Here is a 22,037-nt window from a genome sequence, read left to right on the forward strand (position 1 = left end):
ATGTGCAGAGGGCGGCATTGCACAAGCATTTCTTGTGAAATGCTTGTAAATTGTTAAATGCAGACAGCGTATGCCGGCATTTAGTGATGCAGGGAGGACATAATTCGCTATAGCCAATCATATCCACCCGTGGTTTAATAAATAGACCCCTTTGTTTTTTATTCAGTGGAAAACAAAGTGCACCAGCTAAAAAAGTAGTCTAAAATATTGGTAAATACCCCAATCAGATGAGCGTAAATCACAATTGCGCACACACATTCACATTTACTTTCAACTCCTATACGCATGCTCCTTCCAACACACAAACAGCCACAGTAAACCAATATAGCTTGCACGTAGCAGTAAGCGTGCCACTCCTAATCTAGCCCTAAGCGTTCATAGATTTGGCTGATAGATGCCAGTAGATGCTTCATATTCAAACTAAACATTTGTTAAATAGATTTTAATTTATTTTTGAAAATCTGGGTTACAAATAGAGCTGAAACTGGCATAAGACTGGCTGTTCTCAACTCTGCATTTTGTGTCAATTTCTCTGCTACTCTGTTAAATCAGGTTGGTAGAGTTTCTAAAATGTTGCAAAATTAAAAGTAAACTTTCATAAACTTTAAGACACTTTTCATGCAAAATATGTTTTATTTGCTTTCTAAAATGTACAATAAAAATGTAGGTCTTTGATGTCTTTTTTGATAGAATTTCACATGTTCGCTAAAGATGATAAGCTGCATCATGTACTTGATGTCTAAACTGGTTCATAACCAAGTCTCCTTTATGTCTTCTACTAGGCCATATCATGCTTAAACATCTGCTGCCTGGATTGATAGGGAATGATATGTATATCATTAGGAAAGGGGGCTGTCTAGTTTAAAAGCAGCTACTTATACTTTTGTAAAACATGCATCTTGACTGCACTAAATAGCAGCAGGGACAGCTGCATTCACCAGATCTTTGAAATACACATGGCAGAGAGATAACTGAATAAAAGGAAAATGTTGGATATGCTATGACAGCCTGACAGGAGAAAAAAATATTTCTGAAAAGTAAAAAAAAAAAAAAAAAATGACAACTTTGTAAGCTAACTTCTATAATGAATAATTTTCTCACTTACTATAAACTAGTACTAATTGACCACTTTTTTTAAACATGACTGCATGTATTTTCCTTGATGCTGATTTTATACATACAATTTATTTACAATCAAAGAGTCATGAAAGTCAAAATTAAATCTTTAGGACTCAGATAAAGCATTTCATTTTAAACAACTTTCCAATGTAGTTCTATTATTTAATTTGCTTTGTTCTCTTGGTATCCTCTCTTGAAAAGTATACCTAGGTAGACTCAGGAGCCGGCTACACATATATTCCTCCTGTCATTGGCTCACCCTCACCAGATGTTCGTCTAGTTCCTAGTAGTGCATTGCTGTTCCTTAAATAAAGGATACCAAAATAATTAAACAAATCTCATAACTGAAGTAAATTGGAATGCTGCTTAAAAATGTATAATCTGTATCATATGTAAAATATGTTTCATTTACCTTTTACATATTATTGGCCTCCCTCCATGTTATATGCTGAATAGTATGTTTAATAATCATTTTAAATACCAATGCTTTTATCTTAGTTAATATAAATTGAATGTTAAATTATTTTATCTTTAACCTTGATTAAAATATATACATATTTATAATCAACATAAACAGATATTAAATCATTTTAAAGCCATTTCTCTTTAAAAATATAAAACATTTAAAGGGATAGTAAAGTCAAAATTAAACTTTCATGATTCAGATAGGGCAAGCAATTTTAAAAAACTTTCCAATTTACTTTTATCATCAAATTTGCTTTATTCTCTTGCTCATATGCTAATTTCTAAGCATTGTTTTTCTATTTTAATGTCAGAAGCATCTTAAAGGGTCACAATACTCAAATGTTTAAACACTTAAAAATGATGCAGCATAGATATAAAAAGCTGACTAGAAAATATCACTTGAACATCTCTATGTAAAAAAGGAAGATATTTTACCTCAAAATGTCCTAAGTATTCACACCCTATTGTAAAGGACTTTAATCAGCAAATCAGTATGCCTGTTCCAGGACAGGCAAGGGAGTGTGCTTCATGCACACTCATATTATTTCCCTATTCAGTTTAAGGACGTTTACTATGAAATCTCATGAGTGTTAAGTGAAATCTCATGAGATCACAGTAAAAGAGTGTAAGGGTTTTTTCCCTTCTTTGTTTGCCATGTGCTGCTGGCAGCCATTTTACTTACCTCTTACTGAATCTAGTGCAGAGTGTCTGATGCTGCTCATTTTCTGCACGCCCTCTTATGGCCGAACTGGTGTACATCATCCATGTGAGACAGGTTGCAGTCTCAGTATTGTGATGTCATTACTTATTATTTAAAGGGCCTCTGTACAGTATGCTTTGCCCTTGCGCTGTCTCAGACCTGTTTGTGAGTTCCTGTTCCTGTGTATTACCTGGCTGTCTGACGTCCCTCCTGGTTCCTGACTCGACTCGTCTGACTACTCGCTTTGGCTCTTGACTCGGCTTGTCTGACTACCAGCTCTGGCTTTGACTCCTGGCTTGTTATTTGACTTGTGGACTTTTTATTATTTCTTTGTTATTAATAAAGGTGTGATTATTTTTGCACTTCTCGTCTTAGTCTGATTCCTGGCACCCTGACATTACGCAAGGGCCATGAATCCTGATGCTGCTAATAATCCATCTTTACCTACCATAATTTCCAGGATGGATGAACAGGATCACTGCTTTGATCAATTTGCACTAGCCCTGCAAACCCTGCTGACTTGCACTGCACATTTGGACGAGAGTGTCCCACAAGTTATGGCAACTCCTGTTTCCGCTGCTGCACCTAGTCCTACCAGGAGCATGTTCAGTTCTGCACCTCTACCTTAGTGATATGGAGGCAATCCTATTCAGTGCAGATGGTTTTTGAACCAGGTTGGCATTTACTTTGAGATGTTACCTCATGTGTTTCCCTCTGACAGAGCTAAGGTGGGATTTCTCATCTTGTTACTCTCTGACACAGCTCTTGTCTGGGCTAATCCCTTGTGGGAGACTAATAAACCTGTGATTTCAAATTACCCTGAATTTGTGGCCTCCTTTCGGAGGGTTTTTGATGTTCCGGCTCTCTCCTCCTCTGCTGCTAAACGACTCATGTCCATTCAGCAAGGTACGAGATTTGTTGCTCAGTATACCAGTCCCATACACTTGCCGCAGAGGTAGGTTGGAACAATGAAGCCCTTGTTGCCGCTTTCTTTCATGGGCTCTCTGATGTGATTAAAGACAAAGTTGCTGCCAGAGATTTACCAGAGGATCTCGAGGCATTGGTGTCTTTTTTCTAATCCTAATTGACATTAGACTAAGTGAGAGGCCCTCTTTCAAGGAGCGCTTGCGGAAGCCTCCTGTTACGTTGTCTCCTACATGTTCATTTCCAACCATGCCTCCCTCTCCTCTAATACCTCCTGGTCCTGAGTCACCAGGTACTGCTGAAATGATGCAGTTGGGATTCACGCATCTTTCCGCGGCAGAGAGGGCCTTTAGGAGGAGGGAGGGACTCTGCCTCTATTGTGGGTTACAGGGCCACCTTTAAAAGTCTTGTCCTACATGGCTGGGAAACGCTCACACCTAAGGTCCTGTCGGGGGGCAGACCTTGGGTGGTTTATCCTCGTCCCCAGAACCGCTAAAGGATAAACCTTTGGTCATGGTTGTCCTTTCCTGGGTGGACTCCTCCATAGTCAACCAGGCTCTTGTTGACTCCGGTGCTGCGGGCTATTTCATTGACAGTGCTTTTGAATCAAAGCACTCCATTCCTGTATTGCCTTGGTCCGTTCCGCTTGCTATTGAGGCCATTGATGGCAGGCCCCTTCAGCCTGCACACGTTACTCACAAAACCGCTCCATTATCCATGGCTGTTGGGGCTCTCCATTTTGAAACCCTTCAGTTCCAGGTGATAAACTCTCCGCATTTTCCGGTTGTTCTGGGTTATCCCTGGCTCCAAAAGCACAATCCCAGTCTCGACTGACGCAGGTCCGAAATTTTGTCATGGTCCCCGCAATGTATCTCCACTTGTCTTTGAAAACCAGTCAAAGTCTTGTGCACTATTTCGGTATCTCAATTGCCAGAAGAGTACCAAGAGTTCCTAGATTTTTTGACAAGGTGCATGCTGGTACGTTGCCTACTCACCATTATTACGATTGTGCCATAGACCTGCAACCCGGAGCCATTCCTCCTCGAGGCCGGGTTTACCCTCTGTCTGTTGCGGAGTATTGTGCTATGGAGGAGTATGTTGCAGATGCTCTGTGTCGCTGGGGATCATCCACAAATCCTGCTCTCATGCAGGGGCTGGCTTCTTCTTCGTGAAGAAAAAGGGTGGCGAGTTAAGACCATGCATCGATTATAGGGGTCTTAATCGTCTTACCATTAAGAATGATTGCCCTATTCCGCTCATTACGGAACTCTTTGACTTTCTCAAGGGAGCTACGGTCTTTTCTAAACTTGATTTAAGAGGAGCATACAATCTCGTTAGGATTAAGGAGGGCCACAAATGGAAAACAGCATTTAACACCAGGAGCGGGCATTATGAGTATCTTGTAATGCCCTTTGGCCTATGTAATGCTCCAGCTGTTTTCCAGGAATTTATTAATGATGTCCTACGAGATATGTTGTAACAGTGTGTTGTGGTTTACTTAGATGATATCCTCATACACTCACCCACTCTTGAGGCTCATCATTCTGATGTTACAGGAGTACTTCAGAGATTACGTGAGAATGGCCTGTTTTGTAAACTCGAGAAATGTGAGTTCCATCAGACTCAAGTAACCTTCCTAGGTTATGTAATCTCCATGGCAGGGTTCTCCATGGATCCTGACAAGTTGTCTAAAGTCTTGCAGTGGCCTCGCCCAGTTGGTCTTCGCTCTATTCAATGTTTTTGAGGCTTTGCCAATTACTATAGGAAGTTTATTAAAAACTTTTCTTCCTTGGTCAAACCTATCACTGACATGACCCGTAAGGAGAATGATCCACTCCATCGGTCATCTACTTCCAATAAAGCTTTTGAGAGTCTTAAGACTGCCTTTGCTGCCGCTTCAGTTCTGGCTCATCCTAACCCTGTCCTGCCTTTCATTCTTGAGGTCGATGCATCTGAGACTGGAGTAGATGCCTTCTTGTCTCAACGGCCTATGCCTGATTTTTCCTTGCATCCGTGCGTTTTTTCTCTAAGAAATTGTCTCCGGCAGAGTGCAATTATGAAATTGGTGACAGGGAATTACTGGCCATAATTTTGGCACTCAAGGAATGGAGGCACCTTCTCGAGGGTACTAGCGTACCAGTGCTCATTCTTACTGACCACAAGAATTTAACTTATCTATCTGAAGCAAAATGTTCGTCGCCCCGACAGGCCAGATGGGCGCTATTTTCATCTCGGTTTAATTATGTGGTCTCCTACTTGCCTGGTAGTAAGAATGTTAGGGCTGATGCCCTCTCTCGACAATTTTTGCCTCTGTCCATGGAGGAGTCTGTACCTATTCCAGTTATACCTCCTAACCATATTTTGGCTACCATACGTACTAATTTGACTTCTCCCTTGGAGGAGGAGATCCTGGCTGCACAAGCCAATGCACCTCCTGAGAAACCTAGTGGTAAGTGCTTTGTTCCTGAGAATCTTCAAACTAAACTATTGCATACTTACCACTATCCTAAAGCCGCAGGTCACCTGGGCAAGAACCAAATGATTTGGTCTGTCACTCGACAATTCTGGTGGCCAGGTCTTCATTCTGATGTTGCTGCATATGTTGCCTCCTGCTCAGTCTGTGCACAGAATAAGACTCCTTGACATCTTCCTGTGGGTCTTCTTCAACCTATTGCTAATGGTGAGCATCCTTGGACACATATTTCCATGGACTTCATTGTCGAGCTTTCCAATTGCAATACTGTTATCCTAATGGTGGTTGACCGTTTTTCTAAAATGTCACATTGCATTCCCTTGAAGAAGCTGCCAACTGCTCAGGATCTTGCTTCAATTTTTGCCCGGGAGGTCTTCCGTTTACATGGGTTACCCAAGGAGATAGTCTCGGACCGGGGTAGCCAGTTTGTCTCCAGATTTTGGCGTTCCTTTTGTGCTCAAATGGGGATCCAGCTTTCATTCTCCTCGGCATAGCACCCTCAATCCAATGGAGCTGCGGAACGGTCTAATCAAGCTCTGGAACAGTTCCTCCGTTGCTATGTCTCAGATCACCACAATAATTGGTCTGAACTTTTACCTTGGGCAGTGTTTGCTCGTTATAGTGCTATTAATGCTTCCTCCCAGTTATCCCCGTTCTTGGCGAATTATGGGTTCAAATCATCCTTGTTGCCCGATTCATTCATGTCTCCGGGTATTCTGGCTTTGGAGGAGCATCTCCGGCAACTCCGTTCCACGTGGGTGTAGATTCAGGATTGCGTTCATCGTTCTATGCAGTGACAAAAGTTCCAGGCTGATCATAGGTGTATGTCTGTGCCTTCCTACCAGGTTGGTGAGAGGGTTTGGCTGTCCTCTCACAACTCAAACCTTCAGGTGCCTTCCAATAAACTGGCTCCTCATTATGTTGGTCCTTTTCGAATACTCCGACGGGTCAATCCTGTGGCCTACGCTCTTGACCTTCCTCCTGCAATGCGCATCTCCAATGTTTTTCATGTCTCCCTCTTGAAACCATTGGTTTGTAATCAGTTTACCACAGTTTTGCCTCATCCTCATCCTATCTCTGTTGACAACCATGAAGAATATGAGGTCAGTAGCATTATTGACTCTTGTATGTCCAGGAGCCGCGTATAGTATTTAGTTCACTGGAGGGGCTACAGTCTGGAGGAGCGTTCATGGGTTCCCTCCTCTGATGTTCATGCTCCAACCCTCCTCCATGCCTTCCATGCCCGTTTCCCCAATAAGCCTTTTGTCTTCTCGCTGGGAAGGGGTCGTTGAGGGGAGGGTACTGTCAGGGTTTTGTCCCTGCTTTGTTTGCCATGTGCTGCTGGCAGCCATTTTACTTACCTCTTACTGAATCTGATGCAGAGTGTCTGATGCGGCTCATTTCCTGCATGCCCTCTTATGGCCGGACTGGTGTACATCATCCGTGTGAGACACGTTGCAGTCTCAGAATTGTGATGTCATCACTTATTATTTAAAGGGCCTCTGTTTAGTATGCTTTGCCCTTGCGTTGTCTCAGACCTGTTTGTGAGTTCCTGTTCCTGTGTATTACCTGGTTGTCTGATGTCCCTCCTGGTTCCTGACTTGGCTCGTCTGACTACCAGCTCTGACTTTGACTCCTGGCTTGTTTTTTGACTTGTGGACTTTTTTAGTATTTCTTTGTTATTTTGTTTTCTTTGTTATTAATAAAGGTGTGATTATTTTTGCACTTCTCGTCTCAGTCTGATTCCTGGCACCCTGACAAAGAGTTCATGAACTCAGCACTGCTGATGCCGATTGGCTGCTGCAAATTTGTTCCTTTTTTTTTTTTTTTTAAACCTGCAGCTGGGCAGTAGCTGAAATATAACTTTTTTACAGAATACTTACTCTGGTGAGTTGAGGAAGTTGTGAGGTAAAATATCTTCCTTTTTTACATAGAGATTCTCAGGTGATATTTTCCTGTCAGCTTTTTACAGTTATGCTGCATCACTTTCAAGTGATTTAGCATATGAGTATTATGTCCCTTAGTATCCATGGGTGGGAGCAGCATTTACACGGGTCAACACTTGTTTGGCTTTAAGTGTTGAGGGTTCAGTTGAGTCACTGGCTACCGTCGCCATATATGGAACCTTGTTAAGAGACCTGTTTGTTTAACTAAGATTAGGGTAGAAGTCAAGGAGTTTGTGAGAAAGCAGAGAAAAAGTACATAAGTCTATTTTTCTTTATAGTAACTGAAAACGTATACAGTGTTAAACAACAGCAACAACTGTTCTCCCAGACTACTACATAGGGAATCATTATATTGGATTGAGGGACCTTGTACTATTTGTTATTTTATCTTCCTAATTTTATCGTCTGCTTTCTAAAACATTTCAACATTTCTTAAGGAGTCTTTCTATAGTGCATTTTTGATCATTGTATTTCGTTATAAAAAGAACAAATAAATGGTTATCATTTTTGGAAGGTTTTGATGATTCACTAGTGATTTTCTCAATTGTATCCTCTGGATAACCTCTATCAAATAAATGCCTTGATAGTTGTTGATAGTCCTCTTTATTACAACAATTCTTTCTTTGACAGCTGACTTTTGGGGATTTTATTTTTCCACCTGTATTAATGCCAATACTTAAAATGTGTCTCACATTTTAAAATATATCTAAATTTAATTATGAAATATGTTCCTTATTAATATCATAAGAAATGTTACATTCTTACTACTCTAATTCAAAAGTTATCATTATAACCCTTACAATAATAAAAATATCATCTATGCACCTTTTAAATCAGAATTAATCTAGTACCCATACATAACTTTTTGTCAAATGCAGAACAACATGGTGGATTAAATGGAAATGTATGGATTTTATGAGGACTACAAAACAAAGGCATCTTTAGATGCTGGGCTAATCGAAATTTCATTTTTCATTGCTTTATCTAATAATATCTAATAATAACGTAAGTCCTAATCCACAAGATTGAGTTGAACTAGCATTAAATATCTCATAAATTGTATTGTCTTTTAACAAGTCATTACAACTATCTCAATATAAATTGTTGTTCATAATTCCAATCCTCCTCGCCAGACAGTTTAATAACTATGGCCATATTTACATTGTTGCTGATACTTGGCAGTTGTAAAGCACTAATAATTTTGGCTCTCAAAATCCTGCATTGTCAACTGTTTTACACTCAGGGTACATCATTTTTACGTTATGTTTTACCAGTTTGCGAAAAATGTGGTAGCTGTTAAGCACAAATCCATCATTTCCCCCTTAGTTATGGCTATGCAAGACATAATTGCTTTTGTTTAGTATTTAGGTAGTGGGCAGTCTTGGAAGCAAGAAGAGTATACCGGTGCCTGTGTCCAACCTACCCAAAAGCAGATAAGTCAAAAAATATGTGTGTTGGTACATTCAGTTCAGTTTTTATTACCATAAAGACAATGTAAACTTTTATATTTCTGTAGTTCAGGAAAATGGGGAAACTACTGTAGTAGATCCTGTAAGAAGCACACCTTAATTATCAATACACTAGAGGCAGCTCAACTTCAAACCATCTGGGACAAGGCACATCAGAAACTGTAAGACCCATTAAACAAAGAGGCACTACATCGTAACTACAGCGTAACACTGATTGATGTGATCAAATAAAAATCAAGCTCTAGAAAATAACCCACAGTTAAGATGACGCTTAGTCATTGTTGTGATTGCTGGATTGTATTTGTAGTCTCCAATTCTGAATAGTGTAACTATGAATAGTCTACGTAGACTGTAAGGTTTATATGATCAAAATAATAAAATGGAACCAATACCCTGATTTTTAACTCTTTAAAAGAACAAGATTGAACAGTATTAGCAATATAATAAAAAGACATAGGAAAGTGAAAGAAAGGAACCATATTTAGTTGCTAAAAAACAGAAGGTATTGAATAACTGCTTATTGACATTCACAGACACCCAATGAACACACAATACACCCACTATCAAACAAAAACAGACAACCGCAGACATCAACAGGCATCATCAATATAAAAGCCCTTTGTTGCTGGGACACACACATAGAGGGACTAGATATGTTACAGGTGGATCCAGGGCACCACTGGGACCCCTGTAGAATGCCACCACTGAAGAGGCTCCTACATGTATGTGCATGATCTCAGTTGAGACCACTGTAGCTATCCACCTACCCAAAGGGCAGTACACAGGTAAATCCAAAATTACAGTTTACAGCTAATATGAGGAGGATCATTTTAACCCCTTAATGACCACAGCACTTTTCCATTTTCTGTCCGTTTGGGACCAAGACTATTTTTACATTTCTGCGGTGTTTGTGTTTAGCTGTAATTTTCCACTTACTCTTTTATTGTACCCACACACATTATATTCCGTTTTTCTCGCCATTAAATGAACTTTCTAAAGATACCCTTATTTTCATCATAGCTTATGATTTACTATAAAAAAAAATATAAAATATGAGGAAAAAAAATGAAAAAACACACTTTTTCTAACTTTGACCCCCAAAATCTGTTACGCATCTACAACCACCAAAAAACACCCATGCTAAATAGTTTAAAAATTTTGTCCTGAGTTTAGAAATACCCAATGTTTACATGTTCTTTGCTTTTTCGCAAGTTATATGGCAATAAATACACTTTGCTATTTCCAAACCACTTTTTTTCAAAATTAGCGCTAGTTACATTGGGACACTGATATCTTTCAGGAATCCCTGAATATCCCTTGACATGTATATATTTTTTTAGAAGGCATACCAAAGTATTGATCAAGGCCCATTTTGGTATATTTTATGCCAAATACGATCAAATAAAAAAAATTGTTCACTTTTTCACAAAATTTTTCACAAACTTTAGGTTTCTCACTGAAATTATTTACAAACAACTTGTGCAATTATGGCATAAATGGTTGTAAATGCTTCTCTGGGATCCCCTTTGTTCAGAAATAGCAGACATATATGGCTTTGGCATTGCTTTTTGGTAATTAGAAGACCACTAAATGCCACTGCGCATTACATGTGTATTATGCCCAGCAGTGAAGGGGTTAATTAGGGAGCATGTAGGGAGCATCTAGGGTTAATTTTAGCTTTAGGGTAGTAGACAACCCCAAGTATTGATCTAGTCCCATCTTGGTATATTTCATATCACAATTTCACCGCCAAATGTGATCAAATAAAAAAAAAAACTTAAATTTTTTGACAATTTTAGGTTTCTCACTGAAATTATTTACAAACAACTTGTGCAAGTATGGCACAAATGGTTGTAAATGCTTCCCTGGGATCCCCTTTGTTCAGAAATAGCAGGCATATATGGCTTTGGTGTTGCTTTATGGTAATTAAAGGCCGCTAAATGCTGCTGCACATCACACGTGTATTATGCCCAGCAGTACAGGGGTTAATTAGGTAGCTTGTAGGGAGCTTGCAGGGTTAATTTTAGCTTTAGAGTAGAGATCAGCCTCCCACGTGACACATCACACCCCTTGATCCCTCCCAAACAGCTCTCTTCCCTCCCCCACCCCACAATTGTCCCCGCCATCTTAAGTACTGGCAGAAAGTCTGCCAGTACTAAAATAAAAGGTATCTTTTTTTTAAGCATATTTACATATGCTGCTCTGCCCCCCTTAGCCCCCAACCTCCCTGACCCCCCCAAACAGCATTCTAACCACCCCCCTCTACCTTATTTGGAGCCATCTTGGATACTGGCAGCTGTCTGCCAGTACCCAGTTTACAGAAAATAGTTTTTTTTTTTTACTTTTTGTTTTTTTTTCTGTAGTGTAGCTTCCCCCTCTCAAAGACCATCCCCCACCCTCTCTCAGATCCCTTAGCTATGTTATTAACCCATTCCCTTCCCCCTTTCTCCCACTTATAACTATACATTTTTTCTGTAGTGCAGCGGTTCCCACCCACTCCCGCCCCCGGTGATCCACTGCTTTCCAACACTGATGCCGTCCGCCGTACGTCCTCGGTCGTTCAGGGTATTTATTTTGAGGACGTACGGCGTATGGCGTCGGTCATTAAGGGTTTAATATTATGATGGGAAACAGGACACATCTCTGAGCCAGTTTAATGGAAGGGGTTAAGGGTTGGAACCTGGATCACAGACACAGCAAAGCAGGGCAGGGCTTTGTATCATGCATAAATAATGCTGGTAACTGGGCGGGGCTAAAGTAGTTAGTACCGCCCCACAACTAGTCCCAGCCCACTGATTTAGTTGATAAAAATCGCAAATATATAGGGCCAGATAACAAGTGGCATGCTAATTTATTGTTTTTTGCTCACGAGCAAACTTTGCTAGAAGTAAGCTAAGTAAGTTAGTACACGTATTACAAGTTGAAAGTAAAAAGACCGGGCAAAACCTGTGTGCTAACTTCAGGATTTCAGATATTGTGACCATGTTAACTGCTTCTTTCCATAGACTTCAATGGAGCTCACTGTTAAAAAAAAATAAACCTGAAAAGCGCTAACCCGAAACTGCATTAGGCCAACTGCGCTAAAGCCGAAGATAGGTATTAATATTTAACATTCCAATGTTCTTCGCATAGAAGAAATGTTCTTTTTATTTTAAATATTTTTTCAAGATATGTCTGTAAAATATACAGTATATCAGATACATATCAAAATAAATATTTTTTTTATAAAAAAGAACATTTCATTCTAAGTGAAGAACATTGGAATGTTAAATATTTCTAACAAAAACAAAGTGAAACACATTGCAATATATATAATTAAACTGTCTGTGTCCAGGGGGTCTCAACGTTGATCTAGATCTAGCCGCCTTTATGTAATATTGTAATATTGTGCAGTATCTGTAATAATTGTTAGCTCTATAGACTAGTAGGGATAGGGCTAGCTGTGAGACATATTGTTTTAATAACAATTTTTAATCTTTCAATCTTAGAGAAAAAAACTTTTCTCACCCCTATTTTTAACTCAAATCCCTAATACATTAATTTTACATCTCTAGTAAGAGAATGGCTGTTCCTCCTTATATATGTTAGTCTAGTATATTAGTGATTAAGTTTTTTATCTATTTTCCTTGTGATATAGTTTTTTTGCTTTCCACATATTATTATTTTTATAGTGTATTTTATTTATATATATATTTTATATATATCCATGTATGAAGTTCTTATAAATGATTTTCATGTTTTTTATGTGTTTTATCTCATATACTTATTTATTTACCTTTTACAATATCACTATAATTGTATTTATTTCTCATTAACTTTTCATTCATTTTCTAGCTTTTTTATATTAATTATTGATCGCAAATATGTTTAATTAAATTAAATATCGATCTTGTGTTTACTTTCAGTATGTTTTTAGTATGTTATTCATATTTAGGATGTAACTCTGTTTTTCATTTTCATTTTTCACATATTTTAAGTTACGCTTTTTATTTCATACTGATGCAAGTATAAAATATCTAGAGACTTTGGAAACGTCCAGTTGATAGGGAACCAATGGAATAAGACTATGTGCTATAAATACACTTGCATCATAGGAGTCACTATTCATCCTACCTCTTGAGAAAGACAGCACGTTAGCGGTTGAAACGCGTTGGGGTTAAACTTGGACTACCTGAGGACCCGTAGTGCTCTGTGGAAGAATTTACCAGCACCGGATACTTTTACACGGACATTGTTACCAGAGCTGCGACTACGGAAGCGAGCAAGGATTTGAACTACTCTGTTCTGTGACGATCATCCTGAGGGACTCGCACAGTTATATGGACTGACATTATTGTTTTTGCATGATATATCCGGATCTTTGATGTTTTTAATAAACGCCTGATTAAATCTTCAACACTGTAAGTGTAATATATTAGCGTGGTATTTTGCGCTCTATCAATCTACACTTGAGTCTGTTTGCGCTTTGTTTTTTCACAGATTGTTGGGATTTTATTATACTCCGGGAGGCACGCAGGACACCACCGGTAAAGCAGCAGCAGCAGGTCTCATATTTAATTTTAACTTTATTCACTATTATTGTGGTTTATTTGTTGTTTTTTATTGTGGTATTCTTGTTGCTTTTCAATTTTGGAAAGCATTAGCGTATTATTTGTAGCATTTTGTAATTTTTATTTTTTATCTTGTACCTTTTTTTATTTTTCAGTTTATATGCATTGTAAGCTTAATATTGTAAACTTTGTATTTTAGCGTTTTACATCATCACTGATTTCTGTTTGCAATCTTTGTTTCAATTTATGTGGTTTTAATCTATGTGGTATTGATCATCCTCCATTAGCAGTTAGCGCTGTTCAATTTGTGTTCTTTCTATATAAAAATAATTTTTCAATTTTAAAGTTATATGAGTGGAGAGGGCTCCATAGTGTGTGTGTGTATATATATATATATATATATATATATATATATATATATATATATATATATATATATATATATACATACAGTATAAATATATATATATATAAGATGCTCAAATAACAAAGTTTTGCAGTATGCAGTGATACCTTTTTTATTAGACTAACATAATATTTCAAAGACAAGCTTTCAAGAGTTTTCCTCCCTTCCTCAGGTCTGAAGCAATACTGATCAATCTGATATAGATACACATCACATACAACAAATTGAAGGGAGAGAGGGGGTGAGAGGGGTGTCATAAAAAGCAGAGGATGTGTCTGAAGGAGAAAATAGCTGAGAATAGCCAGAAAGAGTAAATAAACAGAGGAGAGTAAATAGGCAAGATGAGAGGAAAACCAATAAAGGACAATAAGATGAGAGATTATAGAAAGTTTTGGCAGTGCGTGAGAAAGCCAGAGTCTACATTAAGTCCTTCATTTCTGGTGTTGAAATGTATATATATAAATATATATATATATATATATATATATATATATATATATATATATATATATATATATATATATATATATATATATATATATATACAGTGGGGCAAAAAAGTATTTAGTCAGCCACCAATTGTGCAAGCTCTCCCACTTAAGAAGATGAGAGAGGCCTGTAATTTTCATCATTTTTCATCAGGTATACCTCAACTATGAGTGACAAAATGTGGAAACAAATCCAGACAATCACATTGTCTGATTTGGAAAGAATTTATTTTCAAATTATGGTGGAAAAAAAGTTTTTGGTCAATATCAAAAGTTCATCTCAATACTTTGTTATATATCCTTTGTTGGCAATGACAGAGGTCAAACGTTTTCTGTAAGTCTTCACAAGGTTGTCACACACAACTTCACAGTAGGTATGGTGTTCTTTGGTTGCAACTCAGCATTCTCTCTCCTCCAAACACGATGAGTTGTGTTTCTAACAAACAGTTCTACTTTGGTTTCATCTGACCATATGACAGTCTCCCAATCCGCTTCTGGATCATTCAAATGCTCTCTAGAATACTTCAGATGGGCCCGGACATGTTCTGGCTTAAGCAGAGGGACACGCCTGGCACTGCAGGATCTGAGTCCCTGGCGGCATAGTGTGTTATTGATTGTAGCCTTTGTTACGTTGGTCCCAGCTCTTTGCAGGTCATTCACTAGGTCCCCCCGTGTGGTTCTGGGATGTTTGTTCACCGTTCTCGTGATCATTTTGACCCCACGTGGTGAGATCTTGCGTGGAGCCCCAGATCAAGGGAGATCAGTAGTCTTGTATGTCTTCCATTTTCTAATTATTGCTCCCACAGTTGATTTCTTCACACCAAGCTGCTTGCCTATTGCAGATTCAGTCTTCCCAGCCTGGTGCAGGTCTACAATTTTGTTTCTGGTGTCCTTCGACAGCCCTTTGGTCTTCACCATAGTGGAGTTTGGAGTGTGACTGTTTGAGGTTGTGGACAGGTGTCTTTTATACTGATAACAAGTTCAAACAGGTGCCATTAATACAGGTAATGAGTGGAGGACAGAGGAGCCTCTTAAAGAAGAAGATACAGGTCTGTGAGAGCCATAAATCTTGCTTGTTTGTAGGTGACCAAATACTTATTTTCCACCATAATTTGAAAATAAATTCTTTCCAAATCAGACAATGTGATTGTCTGGATTTGTTTCCACATTTTGTCTCTCATAGTTGAGGTATAACTATGATGAAAATTACAGGCCTCTCTCATCTTCTTAAGTGGGAGAACTTGCACAATTGGTGACTAACTAAATACTTTTTTGCCCCACTGTGTATATATATGCAGGGAGTGCAGAATTATTAGGCAAATGAGTATTTTGACCACATCATCCTCTTTATGCATGTTGTCTTACTCCAAGATGTATAGGCTCGAAAGCCTACTACCAATTAAGCATATTAGGTGATGTGCATCTCTCTAATGAGAAGGGGTGTGGTCTAATGACATCAACACCCTATATCAGGTGTGCATAATTATTAGGCAACTTCCTTTCCTTTGGCAAAATGGGTCAAAAGAAGGACTTGACAGGCTCAGAAAAGTAAAAAATAGTGATATATCTTGCAGAGGGATGCAGCACTCTTAAAATTGCAAAGCTTCTGAAGCGTGATCATCGAACAATCAAGCGTTTCATTCAAAATAGTCAACAGGGTCGCAAGAAGCGTGTGGAAAAACCATGGGGCAAAATAACTGCCCATGAACTGAGAAAAGTCAAGCGTGCAGCTGCCAAGATGCCACTTGCCACCAGTTTGGACATATTTCAGAGCTGCAACATCACTGGAGTGCCCAAAAGCACAAGGTGTGCAATACTCAGAGACATGGCCAAGGTAAGAAAGGCTGAAAGACGACCACCACTGAACAAGACACACAAGCTGAAACCTCAAGACTGGGCCAAGAAATATCTCAAGACTGATTTTTCTAAGGTTTTATGGACTGATGAAATGAGAGTAAGTCTTGATGGGCCAGATGGATGGGCCCGTGGCTGGATTGGTAAAGGGCAGAGAGCTCCAGTCCGACTCAGACGCCAGCAAGGTGGAGGTGGAGTACTGGTTTGGGCTGGTATCATCAAAGATGAGCTTGTGGGGCCTTTTCGGGTTGAGTATGGAGTCAAGCTCAACTCCCAGTCCTACTGCCAGTTTCTGAAAGACACCTTCTTCAAGCAGTGGTACAGGAAGAAGTCTGCATCCTTCAAGAAAAACATGATTTTCATGCAGGACAATGCTCCATCACATGCGTCCAAGTACTCCACAGCGTGACTGGCAAGAAAGGGTATAAAAGAAGAAAATCTAATGACATGGCCTCCTTGTTCACCTGATCTGAACCCCATTGAGAACCTGTGGTCCATCATCAAATGTGAGATTTACAAGGAGGGAAAACAGTACACCTCTCTGAACAGTGTCTGGGAGGCTGTGGTTGCTGCTGCACGCAATGTTGATGGTGAACAGATCAAAACACTTACAGAATCAATGGATGGCAGGCTTTTGAGTGTCCTTGCAAAGAAAGGTGGCTATATTGGTCACTGATTTGTTTTTGTTTTGCTTTTGAATGTCAGAAATGTATATTTGTGAATGTTGAGATGTTATATTGGTTTCACTGGTAAAAATAAATAATTGAAATGGGTATATATTTGTTTTTTGTTAAGTTGCCTAATAATTATGCACAGTAATAGTCACCTGCACACACAGATATCCCCCTAAAATAGCTATAACTAAAAACAAACTAAAAACTTCTTCCAAAACTATTCAGCTTTGACATTTCGGAGAAATAATGCCCCTTCTTGAGACCAACCAAATCAAGTGAAAAAACAATCAAGAAATACCTTCATAAGCCCCACCTCCAACACAAAATTGTGCCAAATTTGTTTGCCATAGTGATGGTGTATATTCAAAAAAACATCATTGGCATAATGTGCAACACGTGACTTATATAAATATATAAATATAAAAAAGTGAAAATAATAAAAGTGACAATAATAAGCAATGTGCTCATATAGCAAAAACATGTGCATAATAAAACACCTAAAATGGATCAGCTGCTAGTGATGTCGCGAATTGTTCGCCGGCGAATAGTTTCCGGCGAACATAGCATGTTCGCGTTCGCCGCGGCGGGCGAACATATGCAATGTTCAATCCGACCCCTATTCATCATCATTGAGTAATACTTTGACCCTGTACCTCACAGTCAGCAGGCACATTCCAGCCAATCAGCAGCAGACCCTCCCTCCCAGACTCTCCTACCTCCTGGACAGCATCCATTTTAGATTCATTTGGAAGCTGCATTGTTAGTGAGAGGAGGGACAGTGTAGCTGCTGCTGATTTAGTAGGGAAATCTATAGCTAGGCTAGTGTATTCAGTGTCCACTACAGTCCTGAAGGACTCATCTGATCTCTGCTGTAAGGACAGCACCCCAAAAAGCCCTTTTTAGGGCTGCTTTTTTTTCCCTGAGTAATCTAATTGCAGTTGCCTGCCTGCCAGCGTGTGTGTCAGGCTCACAGCGTATACTGTGCCCACTTGCCCAGTACCACCACTCATATCTGGTGTAACAGTAGTGTAGATTTAAAAAAAACAACACTTTTTTGACTGTGTTAAATAATAGCAGTCAGTTTCCTTCACACGTGTGCGTTTAAGTGCCTGCCTGCCTGCCTGCCAGGGCACAGTGTCACCCCAGTGCAACTCATATGTGGTGTAACAGTAGTGTAGATTTAAAAAAAAAAAAACACTTTTTTGACTGTGTTAAATAATAGCAGTCAGTTTCCTTCACACGTGTGCGTTTAAGTGCCTGCCTGCCAGGGCACAGTGTCACCCCAGTGCAACTCATATCTGGTGTAACAGTAGTGTAGATTTAAAAAAAAACAACACTTTTTTGACTGTGTTAAATAATAGCAGTCAGTTTCCTTCACACGTGTGCGTTTAAGTGCCTGCCTGCCAGGGCACAGTGTCACCCCAGTGCAACTCATATGTGGTGTAACAGTAGTGTAGATTTAAAAAAAAAAAAACTTTTTTGACTGTGTTAAATAATAGCAGTCAGTTTCCTTCACACTAATAATAATAAAGGCATTATCTATCTTTTAAAACAATAAAAATTCTGGTGTAGACTGTCCCTTTAAACGGGGAGTTTGGTCTGTCACTGTGAAGCGGGAGCGTAACCCTTACACTACCAGATCGATACAACATCATACCTGATGTTTTAAAGCACGTTATTCCAAACAATTTAGGAATGTTAGGTGATTTATTCCCTTTATGGATTAAAACCAGACTCTTCATCAACTATGTCATTTTCCATGGGAGTTTTGCCATGGATCCCCCTCCGGCATGCCACAGTCCAGGTGTTAGTACCCTTGAAACAGCTTTTCCATCACTATTGTGGCCAGAAAGAGTCCCTGTGGGTTTTAAAATTTGCCTGCCTATTGAAGTCTATGGCGGTTCGCCCGGTTCGCCCGTTCGCGAACAGTTGCGGAAGTTCGCGTTCGCCGTTCGCGAACGCAAAATTTTAGGTGCACGACATCACTATCAGCTGCATATCTATTCTACCTCCATGGGGTATTTTCCTGTCTGTGGTGATTTGTAATCTATTATCTGACAATAAGAACATGAAGATTTACATAACATATATGCTACACAGTACTGTTTTTTTTAATCTAGATGGATGATGCATATCTTTTTAAAGCATCCATTTTAGGTGTTTTATTATGCACATGTTTTTGCTATAGTAGCACATTGCTTATTTTTGTCACTTTTATTATTTATTTATTTTTTAAATAATTTTTATTGAGGGTTAAAAACATAGTCATACAGGTACTTTTAAAGAAGGGTTGTACAGTCGTTACACTTCACGACAGTAAAGCAACACACAGGTTAAAAATGGCAGCTAATACAGGAGAGTGTGAAATTCAATAATAAAAACAACTGCCTAAGTAGTACCTTCATTATATATCAAAAGATAACAGACTCTAACCCACATTTTTTTGTTTTGTTTACCTCCTTGAAGCTGATGAAGCCTATTTTGGACCTCCAACGTAGCTAGTAGAAAGGATAATAGGAGTATTGCAAACATGTAAGGCCACTTTTGGACCTTCATAAACCATTTGAACTACATATATAACAAATATATATGAATATAACTTATATAGCATAAATATAACCAACAGTGAAATGTACCAGTTGAAAGAAGTCAGACCACTTTTCCATTACCAACTTTTGTGCGTGGAGGGGTTTGGAACAAACAATTATACTATACTCAGTAACTGCTGTCTGACGAAAGGAAAGGCTATATCTGTGGAGTAATATATATATATAGGAACTTTTTCTGTCTCCCTTAACAGGGAAATATATAGTATCATGTGAGAGAGAATGAACTTCACATAAAATTGCAAGTTAGAGAACACACAAAAAAACCCAAAAAAAACAAACAACCCCAGACAACTCTCCAAAAGGAAGGTTTTTCCCTATATCTATAAATAAAGGATTCCATTTTAAACAGGGGTAGTAAGAAATAGTATATATGCATGCTTTATGCTGCCTAGGTTATCTTCTCTAAGCTATTAGTCAAACCTTCTATTTTATAGGAACTCTATAGGGGATATACAGGCTATAGACAAGGTGTGACTCCAAGAGAATTATTTGAGTTATCATTTACAGAACAGATAATAAACAGCTATCCTATAAGCGTGTGAGTATTAACAATGAATTAACTATACTAAGAAGGATAATAGGAGTAACTATCCAAACATATATATTATTAACCTTATAGTGTCCTCATCTCAAAGGCACTCTGTAATACTTCCTGTAAAGTACTATAGACACAAAGACTGCTAATAGTTTTTGCTATTTTTCAATTAACTTGAAAAATCAATTAGTCAGTACTTAAACATCATATACCATAAAAACTATCCCATTAGCAAGCTGCAGGAATTAAATAGTAGGTTAATTCCCTGAATCTTGGGCAGATATCATGAAAAAGCTTATAATATATTGTCGGGATCTACAACATGCCTACAGGGTTGGCTACTGTCGAATCTAGCAAACAGATATAAATATATCGGTTATTAAAGAAGATAAAACTGGTTGTCAATTAACATGCAACATATAGTACTGCATGAGATGTTACAGAAGTTATTGTGCATTTCTCTCCAGGGAGTCGATTCTTTTAAACTGGTTTCAAATTTCTTTTATATGTATAGCAAGATCAAGTCTGCCAAGGAGTGTGCACAGTCGAATAAAACTTAGGTTATGCATTGACTTGAGAACATCTCAGAAATAAAACATTATTTTATAGTAACATCCAAATTTGGAGCTGTCCCAGAACAAATAAAATTAGGGCATGCAGAGCATATATGGAACAATTTAAATACATATTACCCTACACCAACACGGACAACTTTTAAGTCTGTTCCGTTACACATATCCAATACGGGTAACAGTCTTGCAAGTGTATTTATTGCGCTCAACAAAGCTGATATATTAGTCCCCTTGTAAATAACGTGCTGAAGGAAAAGATTTTGGGAAGCACCTTTGTAGTTTCTTACCCCCTCCACTAATGTTAGCAATTGTGGCTTCCGAGTATGGATCACCTTCATTCCCAAAAGTCTTGTACCAGCGGGAAAGGGCTGGCGCCGCAACACATCTTCCCTCTCCAACATCAAGACCGAGATGGCTGTCTATGTTTGAAAGTAGCTTTGTCTCAGGTAATCGTTATGTCCTGTGTCACGAGTGGGGGATGGAGAGACAGCTGGCGTCCACTTTGTATATTGACTAGGTGAGGATCGTTGATATGCTGTGGGTGAAGCCAGACAACTTTCCCGGACTGTCAGACAGCTTTTGCACTGTGGGTTTGTGGGAATATTCACGGACTGGGCCATCTCGCTGCTCACCGTTTCAGATGCTGTTAGGGATCCTCGCAGTACTGTATCAGCAGAGTTAAGTAAGTAGCCCTCACTAGTGCCAGTTAGCTCTAAAGATGAGTTTACCTTCACTTGGTCAGATATGTTAGGTGAAGGCTCTATTGCAATCCCGCCTTGGGATATGACTCACTCTGGATCAGGCTCTTTTTCATATGCTGGGATTCCTAGAGGTATAGGAACATCCTTTTGATGTGCTGTCATTGGCAGAGAGCTGTTATGGTGATCCTTTATTGACTCATTCAATCTCACTGTTTGATTAATGTATTTAGGCCTTATAGCTTGGAGTAAGTTGCATAGCTGAAGTTCTAAACTTTTATAGTGGTTTTCTATAAGTTGCATAACTTTGATTTCCCACTTGTCCAAGGCCTCCATATTCAGAAATTTTAAGCGGCACAGCAGTACGAGTATTCATTTATAGACTTAATGGCTCTTTCATTAGCTTGAAAAAGGTGGTCTCACATGTGGTAGTTGTTACTGCTAGCTATCCTATTTCAGGATATCGTAACCCCGGAGTTCGGGGGGGGGGGGTAGTGTTGCGGCAGCCCCAGACCTACGCTCCAGATCCTTTACAGGAACTTCTTCTGTATCTGA

This window comes from Bombina bombina, chromosome 2 (genome assembly GCF_027579735.1).
Source record: "Bombina bombina isolate aBomBom1 chromosome 2, aBomBom1.pri, whole genome shotgun sequence".
Taxonomy (NCBI): domain Eukaryota; kingdom Metazoa; phylum Chordata; class Amphibia; order Anura; family Bombinatoridae; genus Bombina; species Bombina bombina.